The sequence below is a fragment of the Pipistrellus hanaki genome (genome assembly GCF_964339955.1).
Source record: "Pipistrellus hanaki genome assembly, chromosome: 6".
NCBI classification, from domain to species: Eukaryota; Metazoa; Chordata; class Mammalia; order Chiroptera; family Vespertilionidae; genus Pipistrellus; species Pipistrellus hanaki.
Window position 1 is genome coordinate 3,638,176 of NC_140508.1, and position 13,430 is coordinate 3,651,605.

A 13,430-nucleotide genomic window follows, 5' to 3' on the forward strand; every position below is an offset into this window, starting at 1 on the left:
CCCCCAACCACCGCCCTCAAACACAGAAATGCATTGCCCAGCTTACGAGGGCACCACTCCATTAGAGGGATGGTCTTTTACCACAGTGTGCCTGGGTGGGAGCCCCAGAGCTCCTCTAGGGACTCAGCTCCTCAAAACAACCATACAGAATGAACATTTGCTGATGTGGAGGGAGGTAATCCCAAAACTGCTAAGGGCATGCACCCGATCCAAGTTCAGTGCTGTCCTTCACCGTCTGCCAGCCCTCAGGGGCTCTGTCCTACTCAGACGGGAAGGGCACCCCATCCTGAGCTACCCATAGAATCCCACCACCCAATGAGGTGCCCTCCTCCTCAGCTGGGAAGCTCAGAAGGTGGGTAGGGAGAGCTAAGGTGCTCAGCTAGAAATCTGGTCTTGGGAGTGGGTGAGGGGCAGGGAGACACCAGCTCAGCACGGTGGCCAAGGGCTGAGGGGCCTGGAGGCGAGGCATCGCTCTTGGGGCTCCTGGAGGCCGCCTCACGTGTCCTGGGCCGCAGCACCCTGAAAACCCCCGATTGCCTCTTGGCCAGGCATGCTGTTGTGGGGTCGAACCCTGGGTTCAAAATAAGACCACCGGAGGCTGATAATTTATTTAAAAAGCAAACAAGAATTTATTGAACTGGCCAGGGCAGCCGCAAGAGTACCACACGCAGGCGGACCCTACAGGACTGCGCCGCCTTAGGGGCAAGTAGTTATTTTTAAAGGTTCTGAAAAGGAAAACCCCCATTCTGCAACAAACTGTTGTTTGGAATTTTTTGCTGTTTTTCCTAGATAAAATGTTGCTTTCTAGTTTGCTTTAGCCTGTTTGAAGAATGATGAAGATAAAGTTAGCTGTCTGACCTTGCAGGCCAGAGACCAGATATGCCCACAGTCTCAATACCATGCCAGGTGCATTTTTTTTAAATTGGATAGAACATCATTGTTTTCGAGGCCAGCATCGAGATAACCACTAAGTGCACATAGGGCTGGCTCTTTAATAAAAAATAAAAAAAAGGAAGTTCTGCCTGTAACCTTGCTTAGAATTTGAATTCATCCTATTTCAAAATCGATCCAATTTTTAACAAAAGTAGTGAGATAGTGTGAACATAGTTTAAATAAGCAAAACTATAATAAAAAATATAATAGTTAACTTTAAAAAATACTGGCACTCACTCAATGACTTATGTTTTGGATGAAGTGGTATTTGAAATTTGCAACTGTCAAACAAGTTGCCTCTTACAAGTGTACTCAACCTATCTGTCCAAATAAAACTAAGTGAAATTTAAGTGACACTATAATAGAGGAAGACTCACGAATATGGGGGACACGATATGATGAGAGTAAGTCAAATAGTTTTGAAGATGTGCTTTAATTTTCCAAATCAGAAAAAAAAAACAATTAGCTATAAAGAGAAGCACAGTTTTTAAGTAACCTGCTGAAAGATTATTCTAAACTCTTCTTTTAAATTTACCAAAATTTCCATAAGGCTAAAGTGCCTCTCAATATTAAGATACTGCAAAGTATCACAGAGGTAACAGGTCTTGATAAATGTAGTTTGGCTCTATTTTCTTCAAACAGTTCACTAGCCTCCTCAGAAGATTTTGTCAAGAGAATGCTCCCGCTGAGAGGCATCAGCAAGCACTTCACTGAGGTTTCTGCTTCTTGTGGCCACTTTAGGAAATTCTCCAGGTCCCTGCGAGAGGCCTGCACTGCCCCTCAGTTTAGCCTCCAAGGAATTCTGTCTGTCAGCAATGCTGCAAGGAATAAGATGGGCAAGTCTTCATTACTTACAGTGTAACACGCCCCATCATGACACACTAAAGAAAAAAATCAGCAGATAGCCTCAAAGGATCTCAATTTCTTCAAGCACCTAATGGAATTGGGGGATTTATTCATATGTGTCTTGAATAATCCATAATGAGGGGATAATGTGAATTGTGAAGAAGAAGAGGGAGAGAGGCATAACTCGACAAAAATCACATCCATATTACAAAATAATTATGACTATATTTTTATAACTCATAATTGTATGTTACTCCCCATATGATTTATTTTAATACCTTAGTATAATGCATGACACAAAAGGCAATACCAATAAATATGTACACAATGGGTGACTAAATGAATTCTATAAGAAATAGCATCTGAAGAAACTTTTAAGATAAAATAAAAATAACTTAGAACTAATTTTATATTGTCAATACAAATTGGTTCTTTAAGTTGATTTAATATTATTCTTGAAAGACAGTGGATATCAAGCTTTTATATGCCATTCGTTTAATCTACAAAGAACTATTCTAGGGTTTTATGATTTAAGAGATACACACATAATATCAACCTTTAAAACTTTATAGACATCAAAGCTGCATAATAAGAAAACAATCTATTTTTAACTGGATACAAATAATTTTACTTCCAGGTATTTAAACCCAAGAGATCTAAAAACATATGTCCACTCAAACACTTGTATGCAAATATTTGTAGCAGCATTATTTATAATAGCCAAATGGTACAATCAACCCAAATATCTATCAGTTGAGGGGGGAATTGATAAACAAAACATATTAATACAGAAAATATTATTCAGCCGAAACCGGTTTGGCTTAATGGATAGAGTGTTGGCTTGGGGACTGAAGGGTCCCGGGTTCGATTCCGGTCAAGGGCATATACCTTGGTTGTGGGCATATCCCCAGTGGGGGGTGTGCAAGAGGCAGCTGATCGATGACTCTCATCGATGTTTCTAACTCTCTATCTCTCTCCCTTTCTCTCTGTACAAAATCAATTATATATATATATATATATATATATATATATATATATATATATATAAAAATATTATTCAGCCATAGAAAGAAATGAAGTATCAATAAATGCTACAACATGGATGAACCTTGAAAACATTATGCCAAGTGAAAGAAGACAGATACAAAATTCCCCATATTGTGCAATTTCATTTATATAAAATATTGCCAGAAAGATAAATCCATAGGGAGAGAAAGCCAATTATCTGTTGACTAGGACTGGAGGTGGAAGCAGTGGAGACTGACTGCTGATAAGTGGTAGGTTTCATGTAGTGGTGATAAAATGTACAAAAATTAAGAGTTTGCTGATGTCTTTACAACATGGTAAACATACTAAAGTCCACTTAATTATATACTTTACCAGGGGTGGGGAACCTTTTTCTGCCAAGGGTCATTTGGATATTTATAACGTCATTCACAGGCCACACAAAATTATCAACTTAAAATTTAGCCTGCTATATTTGGTCAAACATTTAATTAACTCAACCCTAATTCCTTGGCAGGGCTAGACCAAAAGATTCTGTGGGCCTTACAAGGCCCATGGGCCAGATGTTCCCCATCCCTGCTTTAAATGGTGAATTGAATGGTATATAAAATATATCTTTTTTTTAATTAGCACCTGTGACGGACTTTGCCAAACTATCTTAAGCCACAGCTAGAGAAGAGATTAAAAATGGCAGTGGAGTAAGTGGGAGCTACACTGACACTCTCCCAGGAAATACAACTATAGTACAGAAGAACCACTTTGAAAAATCAACTGAGGACTAGCTGAGAAATAACCGAGATGGAAAGTGGAGACTGCATAGAGACTGCTAGGAAGTGCAGAGGCACAAAAGGGCTGGCCTGGCTTCCACAGACAGCAGCTGAAGTGCCAGAGGGATATCTCAGCTGTGGGGGATTCCCACTGAAGACTATGGGATCAAAACCTCAAGCTGGACTCACCACCCAGAGGACCAGAACTGAGAACAGTGCCCACATAACATCTGGAGGACTGCTGTCTGTCAGGCAGAGACTACTGGAAATGTAGGCACCCTCTAAAAGGGCCAATACATACAATTTTGTGTGCAGCCACTCACCTTGGTCTCTGACAGAAGGAAGGCAGCAAAGTGAACTGGAGCTCAGTGAGGAAATTCCAGGATTAGGGGCTCTGGGTTTGGAGCTCAGAGGGCAGCCACCCCGGTTTCCTAGGCTGAGTCATTCCCTCATCCTGTGAAGACATCTTTCTCTGGCAGACCTTGCTATCCAGGTGGCTGTTGCCTGGGAAAAAGGCAATTGCCACACCCTCTTGTAAAATCTCTCACCAGACCCTGTGGTCAATAGCTTGAGGCAAATCAAAGCTGATAACAATCAGACTACAGGCAAAGGAAGATTTCAAGAGGTTTTGAGTCTTTGCTGTCTGGAGCTGAGCCTAAGAAAAGCAGACCTCGATGAACAACTTAGTCCCTCCCAAAGGCACCTAGACCCAACAAAGGGAGCACAAATTGTGGATTACTAATAGCTCCAAATAGGAGACTCAGGGCCAGTCAGAAACAGTATTTGACATTGTCCTGCACTGGAGATTGGGAGTAACAGCAGATCTGCCTAATACATAGAAATGCAAACAGGCAGCCAAAATGGGGAGAAAAACAAAACAAATAAAAGAACAGAAGAATTCTCCAGAAGAAGAGATAAACAAAATGGAGATAAGAAATTTATCATATGTAGAGTTTAGAATAATGATGTCAAAGAAGCTCAACAGCATGAGAAAAGATAGAGCAACTATAAAAGAACAGTTGGAAATAAAGAATGGCATAGCACTAATAAAGAACACATTTGAGGATTACACAACAGAGTAGGGGAAGCTGCAGATTAGATCAGTGAATAAGTAGATAGGGTAAAAAATAAAATCACTCAATCAGAGAACCAAAAAGAAAAACAATTAAAAACAGGAGGACAGCTAAACACATTGCGGAACAGTAGTTTTTTTTGTTTTGTTTTGTTTTGTTTTTTGTTAACTTTATCCAGTGGCCAGATAAGTTTCTATTGAATGAGTACAAAAAAATGTTTTACATAAATGTTAAAGGCACACTTTAAAATTAAATACCCATTACATGTTGAAGTTATTTATTACATGTTCTTACAAGCTAATATCTTTTTTAAATATGATACTTTGTAGAACACTGTGTAATATAAAGTGAGAATTCTTGTGATCCATCCGCAATGTGTTAAGGGGACAGTAGAACAGCCTGAAAGATAACAAGATTCGCATAACAGTTGGACAGAAGGAGAAGAAAGTGAACAAGGAATAGAAAACATGTTTGAAGAAATAATGGCAGAAAACTTCCCTAACTTGGTGAAAGAAAAGGTCACACAAGTCCAGAAATCACAGAGAGTCCCAAGCAAGAAGAACCCAAACAGGCCCATGCCCACATACATCATAATTAAAATGTCAAAAATTAAAGACAAAGAGAGAATCTCAAAGGCAGCAAAAGAAAAGCAATTTGTTACTCACATAGGAGCTCCCATAAGCCTGTAAGCTGATTTCACATCAGAAACTCTACAGGCCAGAGGGAATGGCCTTTCAAGGTAATGAAAAACCAGGATCTAAAACCAATATTACTATATCCAGCAAGACTATCATTCAAAATAGATGGTGAGATAAAGGGCTTCCTAGGACAAAAGGAAAAGGAAAAGGAGATTGTCACCACCAAATAAGCACTGCAAGAAATGCTAAAGGTACTGGTATAATGAGAAGAAAAAATAGAGAAAGAGAAAAATGTAAGTACACAGAATTAAAATGGCAATAAACAATAAAAACCTTAAATGTAAGTGGATTAAAAACTCCAGTCAAAATACATAGGGTAGCTGAATTGATACAAAAACATTACCCAATTATATGTTGTCTCCAGGAGACCCTCCTCAGAACAAGACACACAGGATGAAAGTGTGGGTGTGGAAAAATATTGTACATGCAAGTGGAAATAGAAAAAAAAAATCTGGAGTAGCAATATTCATATCTGACAAAATAGACTTCAAAATGAAGGCCATCACAAGAGATGACAAAGGTCACCACATAATATTAAAGGGATTGATTCAACAAGAGTATATAGCCCTGGTAAACATATGTGCAACAATATAGGAGCACAAAAATATATTTATTAAAAATCTTCTAAAGGACTTTAAGGGGGAGATCAACAACAATATAGTCATAGTAGGGGACTTTGACAACCTGCTGACTTCACTGGATAGATCTCCCAAAAAATATTTAACAAGGAAAGGGTGATTCTAAAGGACACACTGGATCAGACTGATTTAACTGATATTTATAGAACATTTCAGCCCAATGCAGCATAATATACATTCTTCTCAAGTGCACAAGTAGTGGCCAGATTATGCATTCAAAGATCATAATAATCTGGCCACTCAGCATATATGCCAACAAACTGGACAATGTGGATGAAATGGACATATTCCTAGAAAAATACAACCTCCCAAAACTGAATCAGGGAGAATCAGAAAACCTGAATAGGCTAGTAATAGATGAAATAGCAGTAATCAAAAAAAACTCCCAGCAAACAAAAGCCCAGGTATGGATGGCTTCAAATGGGAGTTTTATCAATTATTCAAAGAAGAACTAACACTTACATTCCCTCAAACTATTCCAAAAAATCCAAAAGAAGGAATACTTTCAAGCTCTTTTTATGAGGCCAGCATTATCCAATTCCAAAACCAGATAAAGACACTACAAAGAAAGAGAATTACAGGCCAATGTGATGATGATCATAGATGCTAAAATCCTCAACCTAATATTAGCAAACTGGATCCAGTAATATATTAAAAAGATCATAAATCATGGCCAAGTGGAATTTATTCCAGGGATGCAAGTCTGGTTCAATACTTGCAAATCAATAAACATGACATATCACATAAACAAATTGAAAGACAATCAAATGATAACATTAATAGACACAGAAAAAGCATTTGATAAAATCCAACAACCCATTTTTGATAAAAACTCCCAGCAAAGTGAGAATAGAGTGATCATATCTCAACATAATAAAGGGCATATATGACAAACTTATAGCCAACATTATACTCAGTGGGCAAAAATTAAAAGCATTTCCCTTAAGAACAGGAATAAGACAGGTATGTCCATTTTTGCCACTCTTATTCAACATAAGAGTGGAAGTCCTAACCACAGTGATCAGACAAGAAGAAAAAATTCAAGACATCCAAATTGGAAAGGAGAAAGTATACTTAAAGATGACATAATATTGTACATAGAAACTCTAAAGACTCCACCAGAAATCTTAGATTTAATATAGGAATTCAGCAATGTAGCAGGATACAAAGTTAACACCTAGAAATTGATGATGTTTTTATACACTAATAATGAATTCTCAGAAACAGAAACAAATAATCCCATTTACCATTGCAACAAAATAATTAAGATACTTAGGAATAAACTTAAATAAGGTTAAAGACTTGTACTCAGAAAACTACAGGACTTTAAAAGGAGAGATAGAGAAAGATATAAACAAGTGGAAGAATATACCACATTCATGGATTGGTAGAATTGCCATCATTAAAATGTCCACACTACCTAAATCAATCTACATATTCAATGCAAACCCTATTAAAATACCAATAGCATAGTTCACAGATCTAGAATAAATACTCCAAAAAATGTATATAAAATCCAAAAAAAGATCCTGAATAGCTACAGGAATCTTTAGAAAGAAGAGCAAAGTTTCAGGGCTACAATACCAGATATCAATTATACTACAAAGTCACTGTATTCAAAACAGCCTGGTACTGGCACAAGAACTGGTATATGGATCAATGGAACAGAACAGAGAGCTCAGAAACTGACCCAAGCCATTATGCTTAATTAATATTTGACAAAGGTGGCAAGAGCATGCAATGTAATATGGACAGTCTCCTCAATAAGTGGTGTTGGGAAAATTGGACTGATGCATGCAAAAAAAAAAAAAAAAGAAAAAAGAAAAAAGAAAAAAAAGAAACTAGACCACCAACTTACACCATATGTAAGAATAAACTCAAAATGGATAAAAAATTTAAATGGAAGTTGTAAAACCATAAAAATCCTGGAAGAAACCATAGGCAGCAAAATCTGAGACATTTGTTGTAACCATATGTTTGTAGATATTATACATCTCCTAGGGCAAAGGAAACTAAGGAGAAAATAAACAAATGGGACAAAATCAAAATAAAGACCTTCTGCACAGCAAAAGAACCCATCATCAAAATGAAAAGGGAGCTGACTGTGTGGGAGAACATATTTGGCAATGATATATCTCATAAAAGGTTAATATCCAAAATATATAAGGAACTCATACAACTTAACAAAAGGAAGACAAAAAACCCAATTTAAAAGTGGGCAAAAGAGATATATAGACACTTCTCCAAAGCCGACATACAGATGACCAAGAAACATGAAAAAATGCTCAGTCATTGATCAGACAGATGCAAATTAAAATGACAATGACATGAAAAAATGCTCAGTCACTGATCAGACAGATGCAAATTAAAATGACCTCACACCTGTCAGAAAGGCTACCATAAATAAATCAACCAATGACAAGTACTAGAGAGGATGTTGAGAAAAGGAAACCCTAGTACACTGCTGGTGGGAATGTAGACTGGTACAACCATTATGGAAGACAGTATGGAGTTTCCTTAAAAAATTAAATATGGATCTGCCATTTGACCCAGTGATTCTTGCTTTTAGGAATATATCCTAATAAACTAGAAACACCAATCAGAAAGGATATACACCCCTATGTTCATAGCAGCACAATTTACAATAGCTAAGATTTGGAAACAGCTCAAGTGCCCATCAGTAGATGAGGGGATTAGAAAATGGTGGTATGTCTACACAATGAAATACTATGCAGCAGTTAAAAAGGTTATCTTACCCTTTGAGATAACATGGAGGGACCTGGAGAATAATATGTCAAGCAAAATAAGCCAGTAAAAAATAAAAAAGACAAATCTCACTCATATGTAGAATCTAATGAACAAAATATCAATAAACTAATGAGCAAAATGGATCTAGAGACAAAAAAGCATGGAAAAGGCCAGAATCTCAGAGGGGATGTTGGAGAGGGTGAGTTGGTGATAAGAGATCAACCAAACAACTTGTATGCATATATGCATAACCCATGAACACAGATAATAGGATGGTGAAGGCCTAGAACAGAAGGCAGGGGCAAGCTAGGTCAATGGGAGTTTGGGGACGCATGCAATACTTTTAACAATAAATAAAATTTTTTTAAAAAGCAGCAGATGGAGTCAGTATGTCTCTGCAAAAAAATTTAGCAACATATGACAACTCATTTATGTATGTTTTCTAATTGTACATACACACAACCATCCATTCATCACCATCCACCCACCTGTCCTTCTTAGTTGCATGTTAACACAATATTAAAAAGGTTATTTTAATATTCAATTTAAGATGGTTTACTTTCTTATTTGTACTTTTCCACATTCTCTAAATTTATAATGAACCGTTATCTTTTTATACATCAATAAACACATTCTTTTAAAAAAATAGGTAAAAGATTTAAACAGGCAGATCATAACAGAATATATATGGATGGCAAATAAGCATATAAAAAGATGTTAAGCATCATTAAACATCAGAGAAACATAAATTCAGACCACAATGAGATATCACTACTTATTAGAATGGATTTAAAATGACTACACTACATCAAATGCTGGTGAAAATGTAGTGTAACTGCAACTCTCACACAATGTAAGCAGGAGTGGAAAATGGTACAGCCATTTTAAAAAACAGTTTGGCAATTTTTAACATTAACCATGCACTTAAGATACAATCCAGCAATCATTTTACCAGAGAAAAATGGAAATTTTGTGTCCACACAAAACCCAAATGCAACTGTTTATAGCAGCTTCATTCATAACGCTCAAAAACTGATAATAACCCAAAGTCATCCTGTGCTAAATGCTGAATCCTGGGTACATGCATATGATGGAATACTGAGTAATGGAAATAAACTACTCATAGATGAAACAACATGAGTGAAATCCCCGGTGAGTTCTGCTAAGTTAGTGGTTCGCAAACCGCGGCTCATGAGCCACATGCGGCTCTTTGGCCCCTTGAGTGTGGCTCTTCCACAAAATACCATGGCCTGGGCGAGTCTATTTTTGAAGAAGTGGTATTAGAAGAAGTTTAAAAAAATTGGCTCTCAAAAGACATTTCAATTGTACTGTTGATATTTGGCTCTATTGACTAATGAGTTTGCCAACCACTGTGCTAAGTAAAAGAAGCTAGACACAAAAGCTGCATACCATGATCCCATTTATATAACATTCTGGAATGTCAGCGACCTCATCTCAGCACTTACTTCCTAAAAACCTCCCGTAGTGTTCAGTTGCCTGCAGAAGACATCTACAGTGGTGCCTCACACAAGGAACTTAATTCGTTCCAGGAGCAAGCTTGTTATGCGGAAAGTTCGTTATGTGAAACGCGTTTTCCCATAACAATACATGTTAAAAAAAATAATTCGTTCTGTAGCATAAAATATGCTAAGATGACATAAAAAAAAATATGCTAAGATGACATATTTTTATTTAGATACATCTAAAAACATAATTTTTTTTTAAAAAAAACACACATTTTTTTAATTTTAAGACAGACTAAGTAGAGTCTACCGAATCTTGCACATCTTCATCCATTTTCTGCTTTTTGGCCGATGGTTTCATGAAAAACCTGTCCAAAGTTCGCTGTGCGAGGCGTTCGTTATGCGAGGCATCACTGTACATTGCTTCTCCTGGGACACGGTGCCCTCCACACTGTCACTAATTCACTTTACCAGCTTTCTTAAGTCTGTTTTTTTAATTCACCTTCTTCCCAGCCTTGGATTTGAATCCTTTCTATACTCAAATACCTTGTTACAACAAAACAGTTGTATAAAACACTAAAAAGATCAATATTATAGCTATGTTCTGCTTTAACCACTTACGAAGTTTTGTATTTGCAACCCCAGTCTTATTTCCTCCAGAATCCTAGGGTTTTTATGCTCATATAATGCCCTCATAATTCTCTCTGAGTTTTCCAAAATTCCACTTTAGAAATTATAACTAAAAATGGCATTCTGAAATTGTATAAAACACCTTCATGTCAAACTGTTATTAAATGCTTGACCATACTTTATTACCAGTAATATATATCATAAAGTGTTCTAATATTATCCATTTTATTGACAGAAAAACAAATGTGTTAGGATATCTTTGAAGCTTTCAGGCAGCTGTATTTGCATATGTAAAGATGTGTGTGAAACCGAATTACCTTAGGCAAGGTGCTCCCTGCAGGGTGCTGAAGGTAAACACATCTTGACTGATGGTGAATATAAATATGCAATCTTAAACAGATGCTAACCACTCTTTATAGGTCCTCAAGTCCTAGGTCTTCAAGTGACAGGAAAATCTCTCTCTTATGAACACATATGCTATTTTAAGACTGTTTAAATAAACTGACTAGACAGAGTAATAAAAAGAATATATACATCAAGTAAGCCCTGACTACACACAGAATAGTTTAGGAGTCTAGTGTTGGATCCATGTGTTCTCAGCCTCAACTGAGGCAATCTGACCAAACATTCCACTGTTTTAATGACATTAGGATTACCGTCACCCTAATGCAGCTGCGCATACCTGAGTGTTCCTTAGCATCATGGAGCTACAAGATTTACTCTAGGTAACACCAGGAAACCAAATAAGAAAAAAGAAAAATCAGAACACATAAATAATCACTGGCAAAGTTTAGACTTATTTAAGGAAAATCTCCATTGTATAAAATCAAGTAGATATTGTATAAATATACACTCTGTATAACACTCAGAATAGCATAAAAAAATTTTAATCACACTAAAATGTACTTCCAGTAGTCTCACTTTTTGGCATGTTTCCATGAGAAAGCCAAAGCCACCAAATTCTCAACCTGACAACACACGGTTACCTGGCAGGGCCTTAGCATTTACCTTTGTTTGAGATTGATCCAGGATGTTTTCAGATACTCTGTGGTTTTCTTCACGTTCCTTGTGTCATCGCTACCGTATTCCCTCAGCAGCTTCTGAAGGATGTTATCGAACACCATCACGATCCCGTCTCCAGGGCCCAGTTCCTGAAGCAGTATCTAAGGTGCAATTTCTGGCGCTATTTTTAGACTTGGTCACTCAGTAACCAGTATTGCCAAAACTTTGGTCCTCTCAATAGGTTTTAACATGTTTTAGACACAAATATCAAAAGTAGAAAACAAATTATTGGACAAACTCTTGCATGTAAGTTTAAACCAAAATAATTACAGACGTGAAAAGAAAAACAACTAAGAAAGTCATCAGGTCCATAGCAGATGACATTAAACAAATGCTTGTCTTTTCCTCTTTTAGATATTTTACTTCCTGAAAACAATGTCTTTTTTCATTCCTTCTGCTCTACATCTGATCCTTATAGGAACATGCACTGTATAGGAACGAATTGAGTATAGAGTTCCCGTCTATGTACTTAGAGCAATGGAAAGGTATGTACTTAGAGTAGGGGTGTCGAACTCAATCAGAGAAGGGGCCAAAATCTAAAATCCAGCCTAAATCTCGGGCCGAATGGTTTACTGAACAGTCATAAACTGACAATGTCATAAACTGACAGCGGAGTGCAGTGATGACAGCGCGGTGCGGGCCACATTGCAAGGCCTGGCGGGCTGGATTTGGCCCGCGGGCCTTGTGTTTGACACATGTGATAGAGCAATGGAAAGGGCCAACGATACAGAAGTCTTCAGTCTCCTGCCCCTCTCAATCACCGTGTATAGATAACTGCTTGAGTGGATCAAGTAGCCACGCAAGGTTCACTGGGAATTGCTGGAATAGCTACACCGAGGCTATGTCCATTGGTATATCAGTTCCTTTTCAATCTCTGAGAGCCCTTGGGACCAAGATACTCCTCATGAAATCTAAAGGACAAATGGAAGTTCCTACAGTTTTTTGTAGCTATTGACAGGGGAAAAAAAAAAAAAAAAAAAAAAAAAAAGTTAACCCGGAAAAAGTTAACCCGGAAGTTTCTGGAGAAAATGACCATACTGGGAATTAGAAAAGAATATGCTACATCTGATGATTGAAGCATTGATACCACTTTGAATTGTATTCCTTTACTGAAGGGTCAGAGGCTCTGCTGATATAACATTTGATCCACTTGGCAAAAACAGTTAGGAGATATCATAAACATAGGGAGTAATCCAGAAAATCAGGACACCTGGCCACTTTTTTTTTTATATTGTAACCACAGAAAAGTCCATATGTGTGAAGAATGAAAATATACTTTCATCACTGAGACTTAGCTTCCATTATTATATTCTTCACAAATGTACACTTTTATATTAGGCTATCTGAAGGGAAAGTAAATGTTACACTAAAATATAAACTGACAGCCATAAACAGTAATTTAAGAATATTTTCTGTGATTATGGAGAAAATTTAAAATAGTGCCATACATGTTCAATGTCATCAACTCTATTAACCAAACTGATCACAGAAGGTCAATGCTCTAATGACATTGATAAACCAGATTGTTAAAAAGGTATTAAAAGAAACTAAACTTACTTATTACCTG